The sequence below is a fragment of the Poeciliopsis prolifica genome, unplaced genomic scaffold, assembly GCF_027474105.1.
Source record: "Poeciliopsis prolifica strain line A6 unplaced genomic scaffold, Auburn_PproV2 SCAFFOLD001, whole genome shotgun sequence".
NCBI classification, from domain to species: Eukaryota; Metazoa; Chordata; class Actinopteri; order Cyprinodontiformes; family Poeciliidae; genus Poeciliopsis; species Poeciliopsis prolifica.
The window spans coordinates 5,259,478-5,277,757 of record NW_026562376.1 but is presented as its reverse complement, the minus strand read 5'-3'; the positions used below and the strand labels follow the sequence as shown (position 1 = coordinate 5,277,757).

The window sequence follows — 18,280 nt, the reverse complement described above, 5'->3', positions numbered from 1 at the left end:
TGATATTCAAACTCCCTTTAGGATGAGCGCTCAGCTCGCTATGACAGAAACATGAAACTTTGACGTGAGACGTGGTTTTAGGGAACACTTTGCAGATACAAAAAAAAATAAATAACACGAGCCAACTCCACGAGATTCCCCCGCTTGAGATTTAAACTACTCTTGTTGCACTGTAAAACATTTACAGGTGGTTTAAGTTGAAAATGAAACTCCACCTGCTGCCTTGAAAATGCAATTTAAGTCAACAAGAAAATTGTTTTGGTTTCAACTCAGAAATTAAAATTCATGAAGTTGATTTAATGACAGACAAGTTGTCTAAACATTATATTTTAACCTCTTAATCTTGAATTATGAGTTTTAAGTTAATGCTGCAATTTAAACCACATAATTATTTCACAATATGCAAGAACAAAAATAGATAAAGAGCCATATTTCTCTGTTACTATACTCACAATATCAAGTTAAAATAAATACTTATTTTACTTTAGAATAATTTAAACTCTTGTTTCAAACTGCAGGAACAAAATTTCTGATCTGATAATGAATTTTATTAAACATCCCAATGAATTCAGCTCAGAAACATTTAGTCGAACAGAACATTATCATCAAGCTTTGCTAACTGAGAATTGCATTAAAATGAACATTTGCCTTAATAAAACACAAGAGTCAGATCAATGTGACGCACTTCTATCTCAGGAGACAAAAACATGCCGCTAAGCATTCTGGGAAATAGTTCCCACTCCTGTCTTTTTCCTCTTTCAGTTTTTTAAGTGCTAACATAAAAACTCTAGTTTATTCAACTCTTGCAGGTTTGACTGAATTAATAAAAGTTAACAACTTACTGTAAGTTTATCTTTCACAAACTGCATTTAGGTTCAACATCTAAAACTGGATATATTTGTTTGACTTAGAGAGGAAAAGATAGACACAACTAAACACAGCTCAAATGTTTTACAGTGTGAAGACTTTGTTCCAGCCTCACCTTGCATCAGGAGATTTTTGCTCTCCATCCGTTTACTCATCGTGAAGGAAAACGCCTCGTTAAGTTCTGCTAACAATACAGACTCCTGGCGCTGCTGAGCCTGGTTTAATAATAAAACTGTTTTTTTGTCTCATGAAGGCGATGTGACGAAGTGCACACCACTGATAAACTCTGAGAAGCTACTGCATGTTTTCGTTTAACATGACTATATATCAGTTAAACTGTTTTTTGTTTTGTATTGTGAAACAATTAGTAAAGTCAGCAGCAGGTAGCGATTATGCCTGACAGAAGTTCATTTATGTTTTTCTAACCTCAAAAATTAGTCTGGAGGGGAAAATATGAGTCAAATGAGGAAACATGCAAAAGGGTAAATTTTGAACTCCTTTCTTCTCTGCTGAATTCACAGGGTTTTACGTCAAGAAAAAATAGTTGATGTTTGCATCTGATGCGGTGGAGGTAATATTAGGAAAAGCTGAGTGACAAGGTTCAGTCTTTACTCCAACAGTGAGATAATAAAGCTTCAGAAGTTTTGTTTTTACAAACATTTTCCTCTAACAAAACATTTCTGTGTGATATTAAATTCACCCCAGCACGGGAAAGAAAATGTATGTCCTACAACTTACCCACAAAATCTGGGGTAGTCTATTTTTCTTTTTATTTTAAATTCTGACTCACTTCACCAATCTATCACATTCAGCAAAATAGCTGCAGAGCATCGTGGGACAGAGATTAATCACCACGGTGGCTAACAATGAGCACAGCGCTCCTGGGGGTTAAACTCATTCAGCGTCCGCCTCCCTGCAAACGTTTGCTCACCTTGGCCAAATAACTCACGCACTGCAAAAACACAAAATCTTACCAAATAAATTTGTTCTAGTTTCTATCGCAAATACTTTAGTTCATTTGAAATAAGACAAAATTAACTTAAAAGTAACTTTTCAGCAAGATATAGAAAGTACTTTAAAGTCAATAATTCCTTAATATTGAGGAAGAAAATACGAGTTCCATTGGAAGATTATTTAACTTATATCCTGGGAAAAATGTCTTGTTATAAGTAAAATAATCTGCCAATGGAACTAGAATTTTTTCATCAAGATTAATGAAAAATTGATTTAAAACAAGCTCCCATATCTTGCTGAAAAGTTACTTGTATGTTAGTTTTGTGTTATTTCAAGTAAACTAAAATATTTGTGATAGAAACTAGACCAAAAACACTTGGTAAGACTTTGTGTTTTTGCAGTGTACTGACTCAGCTGTTGTGGTAAACTAATTGCACCTCAAGCTGAAAATTTCAGACGTTCTTAAATCTGATAATAAATTGTACATACTTAAACAGGCAAACTTAGTTTTGAACTAAACGTTTTATAATTGGGAACATACAAACCCAATATTTTTCCAATACTCAACTTTGGGAGCAAGTAAAATTTAAAACGGTACATTTTATGTTCAAAGTAAGAAACCATCAACTTCCAATACATAAATACAAAAATGTTTTGTTACAGTTTTTAAAAGGAAACATTACAAAATAAAAACCAACCTGTTTCAAAATTAGCTTATTGTGAAATCTGTTATAAGGCCTAAAATGTTCATTTTAAAAAAATGTTTAATTGTACATTGAAGGATGAGAATATGACGTGCAAGTTTCATTCAATGTGGGAATAATTTAAGAGTTTATCTGGTGTGGGAGGTTTAAATGTTTGTAGGTTGTGAGTATGAGAGGGTCAGAAAATCATACACTGCAAAAACAAAATCTTACCAAGCATTTTTGGTCGAGTGTTTTGTGCTAGGTTTTATATCTGTTATTTGTCTGAAATAAATGAATCATTCATTCAAACTGCAAAGTGGTGCACCAGCTCTTCATTTACTTGATGCAATTATCACAAAAAAATTGTGGCGCCCTCTGACAGAGTGGTGCCCTGGGTGGTGCGCCATATCCTCCTTTTCAAAACTAATCTCTGCACCTTTTAGATGAAGCTCTGTTCTGTCTTTAGTTCTGTGAGCTCTCCTGTAGATTTTTAATAATGCCGCTAAAGGATTACCCAAACCGTTTATATAGACAAGGTAGATTGTGAGACAGTGATGAGCCATTGGTTTTACTTGAAACAAAAAAGCTCTGGGAAGAAAATTGAAGGGGATGGGTTTTCCTCCAGTCACTGCAGATTCAATGGGCTCTGCTCATAATTCAATCTGCTGCAAATCTACAATCGCTGTGCAAGCCTTTGTGCTGCAGTTTCACCAGAAAGTGGTTCAGATTTGAAAGAACCTCAGGAGAAAGAGGGTAGATAAAAGAGGATGTGTGTTAGAGAAACGAGGTGACTCGGCTAAAAGATGGAAGAGCAAATAAAAAATTTATTTGACATATTGTACTGAGATGTCAAGGTGACCTTGCAGACTAAAATAAGCAGATTTTAAAAAGCTTTAAGTAAAATGTAACACAAATAAAGTAAATATTACTAAAAGTTGGAGTGAACTCTGCTAATTAAATTACACTTCTTGAAGAAAACAAGCCAGATCATACATTTGTAAACAGTATTTCCTTTACAGACAATAAGGTCAGTAGATGACATGATACAAATGTATTCATGTTAAAAGCAAGCAGAAAGATCTGAGATTTTATATGCTGATACAAGCAATCACTAAAGGATTGTTGTTGCATTTTAGAAAATAAAATGGTTATTTTATTTTCTAGAAAATGTATTTATTTGCATCTTTTAATGTACAAAATGGTTAATGAAAAATCTGCAGAATGAGACAATTTTTTTGTGTCTTGTTAATAAACTACTAAAAGTAACTCCAGTCCCAGCTTTAGCTCTCCCAGCAGGCTAAAATATGTCTCTTATTATACTTCAGTCTAGAAAATATGAATAATTTCATTTATTTAATGTCATACAGTGAGGAAAAATGGCTCATGCAAGTAAATATCTGATGAACAGAATAATAAAAGATCAAAAATACTCATTGTGCTCTGAAAGACAGAGCAGACAGGAAAATATAGGAGTTCACTTTGGCTAAATGGATTAAACTGGATGGTTGCTGAAATGGGCAGGAGACAGTCCAAAATTCAAAGTCTGATTTATGTAACAGCAAAGCCAAGTGGGTGTTTTCACCTGTTTGACTTGAATACAAATAATAATAATAATAATAAAAAACAGTTAAAAATCGTAAAATAAAAATATGGTAGTCTAGGAAAACCAACTTTAAATTCTCAAATTAGATGTAAATGCACAATCTGCATCAGGCATTAAGCCCAGCATCGTTGTTCTCCCGCTGCATGGTGCCTGTGCGTCCTTAACGGAGCGCATGATCACAAATGTCTGACAAAGACCACTTCATCAGCTCATGTCTCCCCTCGCCACAGGCCCCTGGCTCTCCTCCGCTGCGAAAATATCTTCCAAACCGCATAAATATTTATGTCCATTAATAGTAAAGAGGCAGCAGAGTGGATGCATAATGCTCCGCGCTGGTCCTCCGACGGCCACGACGTCTCTGTCGCCATGGCAACGGAGTGGAGCAGGACTCGGTTGTCCCCGCCAAAACCAGCAGCTCGGGTTGTTAAGAATCGCTGCGGCGTCATGAATATTCATGCTGATTTGCAGCAACTTCAGCGTCTGAAGGACATGTGTTCTCGATGTAACACACTCTGAACAGGCTGACGTTAAAAAAAAAAAGTGGAAGAGAACATGAGGGGGGGGGATGACCTCTGACCTTCTTGGAGAGGTTGTCATCAAGCTCAGGACACTTTGACCAGATTGACCCTTTGCAACTACGCCACTTAATCATTCGAGGGACAAGAGTCTTGATCAGAAAATTGTTTTGCAAAGTTGTTATTGCCAGTTTATTCATGGTTTCTACTTGTTAGCGTCGAGCTAATTTGACAGTGAACGTAACAGCTAGCTTAGAAACCGACCGATAACTCCCCCCTCCTGACGCGTTGATCTAATTACACGCTATATGACGCATAATTAGATCAACACGTTGTATAATTACGTGCCTGAAATATCATAAACAGTGTTTCCCCTTGAGCCAGAGCAACCTGAAAACGTAAAAAAGATCAGATGCTAACCAGTTGTTTCCGTACATGCTAGGCTACATGGCGGCGCAGCACCGTTTCCATGGTTACCAACCGTTAGACACTACATTCGCCATAGTTAGATATTTGATTTGTCTCTACCTATACAGTATATTAGCGTTCATCTTCTTACCTTTATAGAAGTGTTCACTGTAAATCCGCGATTCCGCCGAGGGCCGACAGTCATGATTAACGGCGGCTGCTGTTCGTCAGCGCCGTAACTTTCCTCATTAAAAGTCATAAAATAAGTTTGGCTTATATCCTTCTCTGTCTCTAAAGCCGTCCGCATTCCATCCCATGACCATTTCTAAAGTGAAACCGACAAAATAAAAGTGACACATTAGGTTACAGACGCCTGTTTTTAGACCAGCTTTAAAGGAGCGCGTTGGTCGTTTTGACGTCATGGCGGAGTGGGCGGAGTTCTGGAGAGCGTGACGTCACGCGCAAGAGCAGGTGAGGCATTTCTTTCCATTCCCCATGCCGGTGTCTTAAGTTCCTTAGTCCGTAATTCAAGAATGGAGCGAATTTGCTATTAATTTAAATTTTTAAAGACAAGTACAATCTTCTTCAATACTTATCTATTCAGATATAAGACAGAGTATTTGACTCTGTTAGCAATGTTTGCATTTTTGAAACCAGCAAACGCTGCACAATTTATTATTTTTTTTCCTTTGTGTTTAATAAAGTGTTTTTGAATTTGAATTGAACAACTTTTGTTGCAAAAATGTAAATAAAACAAAATTAAAAAAGAAAAAAAAATAAGACAATAAAACCCCCAGACCTCCAAAAAGCTTCGGAGAATATTTACATGTCCTTTAATGCTGCAGTTGTGCAATACCTCATTTATGTTTTGGATCAACAATGGTTTGCAGACTCCAAATCTGCTTTATTAAATTAGTATCTATTTAGTATGGTAAAGACATGAAAACAACAAATGTCTTAAGAAAGTCACCTTTAATTAAAACAAAATGAAGTGTTCTCACCTTGACAGTTTTCACCCCCATCATAAATAGTCTGTCTTAAGGAGTTTTATTGTTCTGGAGCGCTCAGATGGGAGAATTTTAAAATAAATACTTGGGACTGAACAGACGGCACATAAACAAACAAATAATTGCAGTTTTACTGCACTGCTGTCCAACACAAACATGCTGTTGGTGCTGCTGCTGCTCTGGGCTTTATTCTGTCAAAGCATTGAAGTTTTCCGTCGGCGGACATGATGTCTGCTTGCTTTGACATCTCCTCTGGGAGATCCAGCAGTTCTGCTGTGTAAAAAATGGATGGAGAACAAAGGTATGATTCAGCTGGAGACGGAGGATGATACACAAACAAAAGACAGGAAAACACCAATAAATGAGGTGTGCCTCAAAAAACAGAAACGCAATGTTGGCTCTGTGAGAGATTATCGGGCCACCCAGCAGGAGAGATTTCCTTACTGACTGACTGCTTTCAAGGTAATGCGACTTTTTTCTCCAGCCTCCTTCGGGTTCCTGTTGCAAGAATTACAATAACATTTAATCACTGTATGAACAACACATATAATATCTAGCAGAGTATATTTCAAACCAAAACATGAAGAAAAACTGGTCAAAATTTCTCTGGAACACGTGTCAAACTCAAGGCTTGTGGGCCAAATCCGGCTCGCCGTAGCATTTTATATGGACCTCTAGATTCCAGATAAACATTAAGCGAGCTTATTATGTTTTCAATCAAATCAATATAGTTTTTAATCTGTTTACTGCCAAATTATATAAATCAGTCCCTCAAATTTCTTGAGGATTATTGTGGACATTCACACAAAATCAACTAATCCCTACACTTTTTGAACTATAACATAATTGGTGTTTATTGCAGATTTTTCTAAAAATTGCCAAAAACTTTCTTACTTGTACTCAACAGCTGCCTCAGCCTTAATTGATGTCATATTAAAGTCGTTGCATTTACCATCATAAATAAGTGTAAATATTTCCAAATTAATACCACAAACACTTTGAATTTTATTGCTAAAAATCACAAGAGGTATTATGAAATCGTGGACGGACTGAGAACATGTTCAATAATATTATTTAATTTATAAATAAGGAATTCATACATATTTTAACAGTTTGGTGAACAGGTTTTATTAATATGCATAACCGGCCCTTTTAGAGCAGTTAGGATCTTGATTCAGCCCAAAGCAAGAATGAATTTGACACCCTGATAGAGAAAGTGAGGATGTGCATTTTAAGTTTTAAACATTTACTGTAAATACTGAAAAAAAGCATGAAAAGTCGTGTGAATTATTGAACGGTTAGTTGTATAACAGCTGTTGATTCAAATATGTACCCATTCAGTAATTATTTTTTTATGAATTATTTCAATTTTGATCTTAAAATACCAACATTTCTACATAATCTTACTGTCGGATTGAGTTTTAAATATTAAATGATTGACAATTTGATCAGTTACTTTGTGTTTGAGTTATCGTTTTTACCAAATACTTTTTGGGGCAGAGCTCTTGTAGCCATTGTAGCCATCAACCATTACTTAATATACCAATAAATGTCTGGAGAAACAGCTTCTTCACTCAACAAAGATAAATTCAAAGAAGAAATAAACACATTTCGACAAACTTCACATCTAAAATACTGTTAAAATAAAACGCAGTTTCATATAGAGGGATTTTATATGTTAACAGAATTTTAAAAATAAAATTACATTTTAGGTTCTAAATATTTAACTTACTGCAGTCCACCTGTATCATCGCTTTAAGATTGATTACAGAATAATGTTTCATGTTCAGAGTGACATCTTGAAGCGCGTCTCCCTCCCTAACGGGCGATTTTTAGATCTGCAGACTGTGCATGATGACAGAGGGTCTCATCTGAGCCTGAGGACAGTGAGACAGCAACACCCAGAAATACACAAACACACATGCCGCTCATTGTAATACAGGTCGTCAATATGGCCTGACCTAGAAATGCTGTCTGCACGAAGGCTGCTCAACAAGCTGAAACAGACTGACAGGCTCAAAACACTCCAAATCCCCCCCCCTTCCCAGCTCTGCTCCCCCTTTAAAAGCCTGGATTAACTCAAAAACAAGTTTAAAAAAAAATACATGTAGAGAAAAATTCACAGTATTTCTGAAGGTAAATTTTTTATGCTGAAACAAAGCACGGAACAGATTCGGGTGGAGTGCCGTAGCTGATCCAAATTGAAGCTGCTGAGCGTGAGGTTGTCAGCAAAAGAAATAATTAGCTCCAGCATGTCTGCGACTTTTTCTCTGTGACTCCGTATGAACCACACAACACAGCCAAAAGAAAGCTGGCAAACCATGGAAACAACATCTACCAGCAGAGAGAGATATGGATATGCTCCCTCTCTTCTGCCTGTGTTTGTCTTTCCTCCTTCTGGAGGGACTGTCAGAGTCTGAGGGGCGATCTCGAGTGCAGCAGCAGAGGAACAAGAGGTGGGTGGATGCTGAGGCAGAAAGATGTTTTGAAGGTGAAGAGGGTGAAACGTCCCACTGTAGTAGGTCTGTTTATAGTTTGCAGACAAGGACGTGGCAAGGGTATTTTGGGTCATGTCGAGATCGTTTATGACATGACGCAAAAGGGTCTGCACAGAGATGCAGTTGGTAGCACTGTTGCCTTGTAGCAAGGAGGTCCTGAGTTCGATTCCCAGCCTGGAGTCTTTCTGCATTGAGTTTGCATGTTCTCCCTGTGCATGTAATACACATAACACAACTTCTTTATTGATTTTCATGTGTTATATATAACCAAAGTGGCTGATATCAGTAAATCCTACCAATGGCTGAAAAAAGCTGGACTCAAGGACAGCACAGAGGCCCTCATCCTGGCCGCCCAGGAACAGGCCCTAAACACCAGAGCAATAGAGGCCCAGATCTACCACACCAGACAAGACCCAAGGTGTAGGTTGTGCAAGGAGGCCCCTGAGACAGTCCAGCACATAACAGCAGGGTGCAAGATACTGGCAGGGAAAGCGTACATGGAGCGACATAACCAAGTGGCAGGCATAGTGTACAGAAACATCTGTGCAGAATATGGACAGGAAACCCTGAGATCAAAGTGGGAAACAACCCCAAAGGTGGTGGAGAACGCCAGAGCTAAGATCCTGTGGGACTTCCAGATCCAGACAGACAAAATGGTAATGGCAAACCAACCAGTCATTGTCGTAGTGGATAAACATCAGAGGGAAGCCGTTGTGGTAGATGTAGCAATACCAAGTGATTGCAACATCAGGAAAAAGGAGCACGAGAAACTGGAGAAATACCAGGGCCTCAGGGAAGAACTGGAGAGGGCCTGGAAGGTGAAGACCACAGTGGTACCTGTGGTCATCGGGGCCCTCGGGGCAGTAACCCCCAAACTGGAGCAGTGGCTACAACAGATCCCAGGAACAACATCAGACATCTCAGTCCAGAAATGTGCAGTTCTCACACTCACTAGTCCTCTGCCTCCTTCCTTGCGGCTCGTGTGTACAGTCTCAGGGTGCTGGATTTGGAATGGAACCCTCCATGCATTGTTAGTTTTCTGGTCTTAATATCTGTGGCTTTTATCTCCTCCTTTGGCCAGCTAATATATATATATATATATATATATATATATATATATATATATATATATATATATATATATATATATATATATATATATATATATATATATATATATATATATATATATATATATATATATAAATTCCCTTCTCACCCACCGCGGGTGGTTTTTATCCTCTGAGCTCGGGTCCTCTACCAGAGGCCTGGGAGCTTGAGGGTTCTGCGCAGTATCTTGGCTGTGCCAAGGACTGCACATTTCTGGACTGAGATGTCTGATGTTGTTCCTGGGATCTGTTGTAGCCACTGCTCCAGTTTGGGGTTACTGCCCCGAGGCCCAGATGACCACAGGCACCACTGTGGTCTTCACCTTCCAGGCCCTCTCCAGTTCCTCCCTGAGGCCCTGGTATTTCTCCAGTTTCTCGTGCTCCTTTTTCCTGATGTTGCAATCACTTGGTATCTCCACCATATATATATATATATATATATATATATATATATATATATATATAAAAAAAAAAAAAAATTCCCTTCTCACCCACCGCGGGTGGTTGTTATCCTCTGAGCTCGGGTCCTCTACCAGAGGCCTGGGAGCTTGAGGGTTCTGCGCAGTATCTTGGCTGTGCCAAGGACTGCACATTTCTGGACTGAGATGTCTGATGTTGTTCCTGGGATCTGTTGTAGCCACTGCTCCAGTTTGGGGGTTACTGCCCGAGGGCCCCGATGACCACAGGCACCACTGTGGTCTTCACCTTCCAGGCCCTCTCCAGTTCCTCCCTGAGGCCCTGGTATTTCTCTAGTTTCTCGTGCTCCTTTTTCCTGATGTTGCAATCACTTGGTATTGCTACATCTACCACAACGGCTTTCCTCTGATGTTTATCCACTACGACAATGTCTGGTTGGTTCGCCATTACCATTTTGTCTGTCTGGATCTGGAAGTCCCACAGGATCTTAGCTCTGGCGTTCTCCACCACCTTTGGGGGTGTTTCCCACTTTGATCTTGGGGTTTCCAGTCCATATTCTGCACAGATGTTTCTGTACACTATGCCTGCCACTTGGTTATGTCGCTCCATGTACGCTTTCCCTGCCAGTATCTTGCACCCTGCTGTGATGTGCTGGACTGTCTCAGGGGCCTCCTTGCACAACCTACACCTTGGGTCTTGTCTGGTGTGGTAGATCTGGGCCTCTATTGCTCTGGTGTTTAGGGCCTGTTCCTGGGCTGCCAGGATGAGGGCCTCTGTGCTGTCCTTGAGTCCAGCTTTTTCCAGCCATTGGTAGGATTTACTGATATCAGCCACTTGGGTTATTTGCTGGTGGTACATCCCATGTAGGGGTTTGTCCTCCCATGATGGTATCTCTGGCACCTCAACCTCCGTTCCCTGTTGTCTGAGACATTCACTGAGCACATTGTCTGTTGAGGCTTTGTCCCTGATGTATTTATGGATCTTAGTTGTTTCGTCCTGGACAGTGGTTCTCACACTCACTAGTCCTCTGCCTCCTTCCTTGCGGCTCGTGTACAGTCTCAGGGTGCTGGATTTGGGATGGAACCCTCCATGCATGGTTAGTAGCTTTCTGGTCTTAATATCTGTGGCTTTTATCTCCTCCTTTGGCCAGCTAATTATTCCAGCAGGGTATCTGATTACTGGCAAGGCATAGCTGTTTATCGCACAGATTTTGTTCTTGCCATTGAGCTGGCTTCTCAGGACTTGCCTTATTCGTTGGAGGTATTTAGCTGTGGCTCCTTTCCTTGTGACCTCATCGAGGTTGCCATTTGCTTGTGGTATACCTAGGTACTTGTAACTGTCCTCTATGTCTGCTATTGTTCCTTCTGGGAGTGAGACTCCTTCTGTGTGATGACCTTCCCCCTCTTTGTGACCAGCCGACCACATTTCTCTAGTCCGAATGACATCCCAATGTCAGTGCTGTAGATCCTGGTGGTGTGGATCAGTGAGTCGATGTCTCGCTCACACTTGGCGTACAGCTTGATGTCATCCATGTAGAGTAGGTGACTGATATTGGCCCCATTTTTGAGTCTGTATCCGTAGCCAGTCTTGTTGATAACTTGGCTGAGGGGGTTCAGGCCTATGCAGAACAGTAGCGGGGACAGAGCATCTCCTTGGTATATGCCACATTTGATGGACACTTGTGCAAGTGGTTTGCAGTTGGCTTCAAGGGTGGCTTCAAGGGTGGGTATATATATATATATATATATATATATATATATATATATATATATATATATATATATATATATATGGAAAGAGTGAGAGACTCCAGAAGAGGAGCTTGCAGTCCTGATTATAAAAATGTATTAATATATTTCTTATTAATAAAAAAAAGTATGCCGACTCCAAACAACTTTGGAAAACAACTTCAGTCACCCGTTCCTCACTTAAATGACACCGTTGCAAAGGGTCAATAATCTGGGTCATACAGAACTGATCTGATGGTTTCTATAGCAACATGCAGAAACAAGACATTCCCCAAGAACTGCAGTGACCTCATTGCAGTTATGACCTCATCTATGACATGCAATTTTAGATCAAAGAACACCTGAGGTTATGAATGCATGTGTTTCTAGACATCTGTTCATATTCAAGCAGCTCCTTGAAGTTCGATATTGTTGTTCACAAAAATTTTCAGAATGGCAGAAATGAGTGAGTACGATGCGTTTGACGCCTTTCTTTTCAAACCATCTCCAACAGAGACGCAAACCTCCCCGGCTAGGGAGGTTTGCGTCTCAGACTATGATGATTTTGACACCTTTCTTTTTAAACCATGTCCAGCAGAGAAGCAGACCTCCCCGGCTGGGGAGGTTTGCTCCTTAGAAGATGATATTTCTGATTCTCATCTGCTTTGCTCAGTCCCCAGCTCCTCAGACTACGACGTCTTTGACGCCTTTCTTTTTGAGTCACCTAAAACGGTGAAGCAAACCTCCCCAGCTGGGGAGGTTTGCTTCTTAGAAGATGATATTTCTGATTCTCGTCTGCTTTGCTCCGTCCCCAGCTCCTCAGACTACGACGTCTTTGACGCCTTTCTTTTTGAGACACCTAAAACAGTGAAGCAAACCTCCTCAGCTGGGGAGGTTTGCTCCTTAGAAGATGATATTTCTGATTCTCGTCTGCTTTGCTCCGTCCCCAGCTCCTCAGACTTCGACGTCTTTGACGCCTTTCTTTTTGAGTCACCTAAAACGGTGAAGCAAACCTCCCCGGTTGGGGAGGTTTGCTCCTTAGAAGATGATATTTCTGATTCTCGTCTGCTTTGCTCCGTCCCCAGCTCCTCAGACTACGACGTCTTTGACGCCTTTCTTTTTGAGTCACCAAAAACAGTGGAGAAAACCTCCCCCGCTGGGGAGGTTTTCTTTGACACCTTTCTGTTTGAGCCATCTCTAACAGAGATGTCTGAGAAGCAAACCTCCCCGGCTGAGGAGGTTTGTTCCTCAGAAGACAATGTTTTGGATGCTCCCCTGTTTGCTCCATCTGGGGAGCAAACAGGGGAGCAAACAGAGAAGCAAACCTCCGCAGATGGGGAGGTTTGCTTCTCAAACCCCTGTGGCCACTGCACAGACGACATAAAGGAAAGGGAATTTGAGAACAACACATCTAGTCCGGAATATATATTTACAAATATACATATATGGGAGCCACTGATGTTAATTATGTCTTTACTTTGTATTCTTGTGGCGATTATTTTTTTTTCAGATTGTTTGTGTGATCTTCCAGGGTTCTTTGTTTTCTTTTTGGGTTTCTTTGGTGCCGTTATTCACAATTTAGCCACCAGATAGTGATACACTCAGCTTTCCGGAGCTTTGTGTCATCTTACTCCACACCTGAGTCCAATCAAGCTCATCAGTGAGGGAGTACAAGGGGAGCTGACTGCCAGTCCTTCAGCAGTCAGGTTTGCTCCTCAGAAGACGATATTTTTGATTTTCATCTTTTTGCTCTGTCCCCAGTTGAGAAGCAAACCTGCCCAGCCGGGGAGGTTTGCTTCTCAGACTACAATGCTTTTGACGCCTTTCTTTTTTATCCATCTCCAACTTTTTTACCCTTTCTTTTTTACCCATCTCCCCGGCTGGGGAGGTTTGCTTCTCATCTTACTCTAAGATGAGAAGTCTAATCAAGCTCATCAGGCAGGGATGCATATACGTATATACAGTATATATATATATATATATAATATATATATATATATATATATATATAATATATATATATATATATATAATATATATATATATATATATATATATATTGTGCAAGGAGGCCCCTGAGACAGTCCAGCACATCACAGCAGGGTCCAAGATACTGGCAGGGAAAGCGTACATGGAGCGACATAACCAAGTGGCAGGCATAGTGTACAGAAACATCTGTGCAGAATATGGACTGGAAACCCTGAGATCAAAGTGGGAAACACCCCCAAAGGTGGTGGAGAACGCCAGAGCTAAGATCCTGTGGGACTTCCAGATCCAGACAGACAAAATGGTAATGGCAAACCAACCAGACATTGTCGTAGTGGATAAACATCAGAGGAAAGCCGTTGTGGTAGATGTAGCAATACCAAGTGATTGCAACATCAGGAAAAAGGAGCACGAGAAACTGGAGAAATACCAGGGCCTCAGGGAAGAACTGGAGAGGGCCTGGAAGGTGAAGACCACAGTGGTGCCTGTGGTCATCGGGGCCCTCGGGGCAGTAACCCCCAAACTGGAGCAGTGGCTACAACAGATCCCAGGAACAACATCAGACATCTCAGTCCAGAAATGTGCAGTCCTTGGCACAGCCAAGATACTGCAGGACCCTCAAGCTCCCAGGCCTCTGGTAGAGGACCCGAGCTCAGAGGATAAGAACCACCCGCGGTGGGTGAGAAGGGAATTTTTTTTATATATATGGTGTATCAGAGCTGGAGCTCATCACAAACCTCTTGCTGTTCACTCTGTTGTTGTGTTTTTCTTTTTTACTGGTCCACTCTCTCCTCACCCTCCTCATCTTCTCCTGCCTCCATCCTCTCTCCACTTTCCAGTGTGACAGCGGCGCTGAGGCAAGCTCTAATCTTAACCAGATGAGCTAGAAAAACCCACACTTCCACCGCCGGTTGCTTTCCCCATTAAGAAGCCCGTCATTTCTGCCTCCAATCACAGAGCAGACTCCTGAAGTTTACCAGAGAGACTGCATATTCAACAACGCGGACAAGCCAGAAAAACTCTTCTCAGAGTGATTTAGGGTGACATTCGGTGACGTCGGCGCAGCAGCGTTCTGCCATGTGGCGCTCTGAGCTAAAACCAGGGCACCTGTTGCGAAAACACCGCAAAGTCATGCTGCTCTCTTTTCAGGAGAGTTTTTTGTTGTTGTTGTTGCAAGCTAACGACTAGTCAGGGCTGAAGCTTTCACTCAGGACTCACTGAGGCAGAAACATGCCACGTCTCGAGGGGGACGGTTCTTGTCCCATCTCGTCACTTTCACTCGTGCTTTTATAGACCGCAAAGCAAACATGCCTGGTTAGCAGTGAAGCAGAGGAGGTATTGGGAAGGCAGTAAAGCAAAAAAAAAAATCAACTACACTGTTGATTTATTGAGAGAGATAACCAACTTGCATGACAAAACAAGTGCTCTAAACCACAACTGCAATTTCAAGCAATCTTCTTTTGAAAAGAGGAAAAAGAAATATGTGCGACCAGACCCTTTCCAAAGTAAATGGAGAATGGAGAAATTTTTTCAAGAATAATTTTATATAATTATGGACCTATAAAGTATTTTTAGTAGTTTGCGTTTTACTTATCGACAGCAGAACACTCCAGAAAGCCTGAAAACCGATGACCCAGTCCGTTTATTTTCTGTAGCCTTTTAAACCTTGAAGGGTTCCTTTTACCTGTTTCTAGAGGACATCCTGAATGGGTCGGCGGTCCGTTCCAGGAAAACCTAGAGACCCAAAGCCATGTTTACTCCTAGTGGGGATTTAGATCAGTTATTTCTCCTGACATGCAGGTTTTTGGACAGAAGGAGAAGTTGGAGCAAGTCGCACCAAACTGCACACAGAACCCAGGACCCCAAAACTATGCAAACCATAAACAGCTCAACTTGCCATTCAGGTATAGAGCTGCATTATATGGCTTTTACAAAAAAAATATTTTTTACATATTTGTTCAAAGGATCACTATGTCACTATCTCCAGGTTCTGCTTCCAACGGTTCCCTAATTTGGGTCCCTGCTCACGGTTTCAACTTGCTTTGCAGCAGAAATGCAACACATAATAATAAAGGTTGAATAGGCCTGTATATAACTGAGGTTCATAAGTCAAACTTCCTTTCTCTCGTGAATTTGTGCAAGTGTATTTTTAACTTTCCCTGGAGATGGTGAGATAAATCCTACAGCAGAGGAAGAGGTGAAAGGTCAGCCAGGCGCATCTTAACCGGTGTCATGACTCATGCAGCAGAACCAGCTGTAATGGTTCTTCTCATCCACATGCCGTCTTACACGCCACCTTTTCCATCGCCACCCACCTCCAGCTCAGAGCGGAGGGTGCGAAAGACGGAGACGGCAAAAGTTCAATCAGCAGCGCGACGTAGGAGGTGAGGAAAAAACATTTAGAGAGCGAGAAAAAAAAAAAGAAGTTTCCTCAGAGTGCGACTCCTCATTTCTCAGGACACATCTAAGTTAATAACAGCGGCAGGAGAGAGAGCAGAGTCAGTATCGCACAGTAACACGCTCAGCAGCGAGCCCCACATGAATCAAAATGACAAAGCCAATCTAGCGACAAATTCTCTCACGCTGGCTGTAAACGGCTCGGCTCCCTGGAAGACCGGATGCGGCAAAGTGCCGGCTGGGAAAACGAGGGAGTGAAATTTAAGAAATAAAACTCAATTACTCAGGTGAACAGCCTCTACAACGCCACCGCTTACTCCCTCCAGTGGAGTTGATCACATCCTGGTTTACTGGACTTGTCTTCCCACTAGTCGCATGGCTTTTGGCTTAATGTGAGGTGGAATGGCTTTCACAGAGCCATCTCAGAAGAGAGGCTGTTCTGTCAGGAAAGGTCAGCTGTGCACCATGATCCCTGCAGCTGAAAGATGACCCGAAAGCTAAAATCTACAGATTGAGGTGGAAAACAGCAACGTGACTCACTGCAGCGGGTGAACTGGTCAGCCAGGCAAACACATCTTGGAAAAACAAAACAAAAAAAATGCAGAGTCTCTTTTCTTTTACTGTTAAAAGCTGCATTTTATTTACTAACCAGAGGTTAGGTTACTTGGTATGGTTATACTTCCTAAAAACGTCTATATCTCTAGCTTAATAGTAAGAATGATCAGAGATATCAAACTCTGTTATTACAGAAATCTGGATCACTTCAAATAAAAGCCCTTCTGGTGAAATTTGTGCAGACATTTTACATTGGGAAGTGTCAGCCTATTTCAACTCATTTTCTTTAAAAGCACTTGCACATTTATATATTTTGAGTAGAGTAATAATTATATCACTTTCCCAAATAATTCATTGCAGCTTGAAGCAGTTTTCTCCCAAGTTGAATCAAATGTTCATCTTGGGAACATTTAAATGATCGTGTGTTTAATTGGATTGACGAATAATCTAATCTGCACTGCAAAAACTAAATCTTATCCAGTATTTCTGCTTTGTTTCTAGTGGAAATATTTCAGTACACTTGAAATAAGACAAACTAACTTTAAAGCAACTTTTCAGCAAGACATTTCTGGTAAGTCTCTAATTTCTGATATTCAAGGTTTTCGATTATATACGGGAGCATATTACTGGCAAATGTCTTGAGATTCAATTGAATCATATGAGAATCAGAAGAAAAATGAATGCAAACAGTGCATAATACAAAGTGTCCAGAAAACAACATCCAGTACAGATTAAAATGTTCATTTATATTATTTTTTTGAGCTATAATTCATGAAAATCCACCAACTACACAACCGTTTCAATGTGGCCACAAAACGGAAGTATAAATAGATAAAACAGAAACATGCCAGATTGAAATTCGGTCAACTGACCCAAAGCATTCAGAGCTTTTTATGGTGTGAAAACAAGAATATGCAAAATGGCTTGCAGATGGCCAAACCTGAGGGATTTGATTACCAACCATTACAGATCTAACATGTTATATGATTTAAATCGAAGGACAATAATCTTTCTGTATGATTACCCACCCAAACTCCTGATTGAAGAACTGTCTGCAGTTAAAGCCGATGTGAAGCGACAGCCAGGTGAAGGTGAGAAAGAGGTTAAAGTTTTAGTTTAGTCTGATCCCCAGTGCAGCCAGAGTCTCTTTGTACAGAAAACCTTTTACAGCTTGGATGGAGACGCAACCCGCAGTCCAGTTACCCCATCTCTGCCTGTTCCCGCCTCATAAAGACCTTAACTGGTCTCACATGAACCTGTTGTCCGGTGGATCAGTGATTGGCTGAATCCTTGGAAATAAAGGCTGTAACTTCAAAGGGCAATGCGGTTCGTTGCCTCACAGATGAGTTCATCCTTTCCAGCTGTGTGGTCAGTGTGAGGAGGCCTCCTCCTCATCCAAGGCAGCAAAGATTACCTGGGCCCGAGCCATCACAAACAAAGGATGAAATATGGCCAAGATGTGACGAAACGACCTTGTCTGTCAGGTGAGGAAAAATCAAGGAAGAAGAATAAAAAAAATAGTAGGGAACCTGAAGGTTCTCCAATGGGGCT

The 18,280-nt window shown here is 40.8% G+C and overlaps 1 protein-coding gene across 4 annotated transcripts in view; it reads right to left on the bottom strand.

Annotated features, from left to right (window-relative positions):
- tspan18b (tetraspanin 18b) overlaps positions 1-5,453 on the bottom strand; it is a 74,895-nt gene extending 69,442 nt beyond the window's left edge. For all 4 annotated transcript variants that reach the window (XM_055040447.1, XM_055040431.1, XM_055040440.1 and 1 more), the window contains exon 1: positions 5,185-5,453. The gene's annotated coding sequence lies outside the window, so the exon portion shown is untranslated. The remainder of the gene's footprint in view (positions 1-5,184) is intronic.
- Between the last annotated feature and the right edge of the window lie 12,827 nt (positions 5,454-18,280).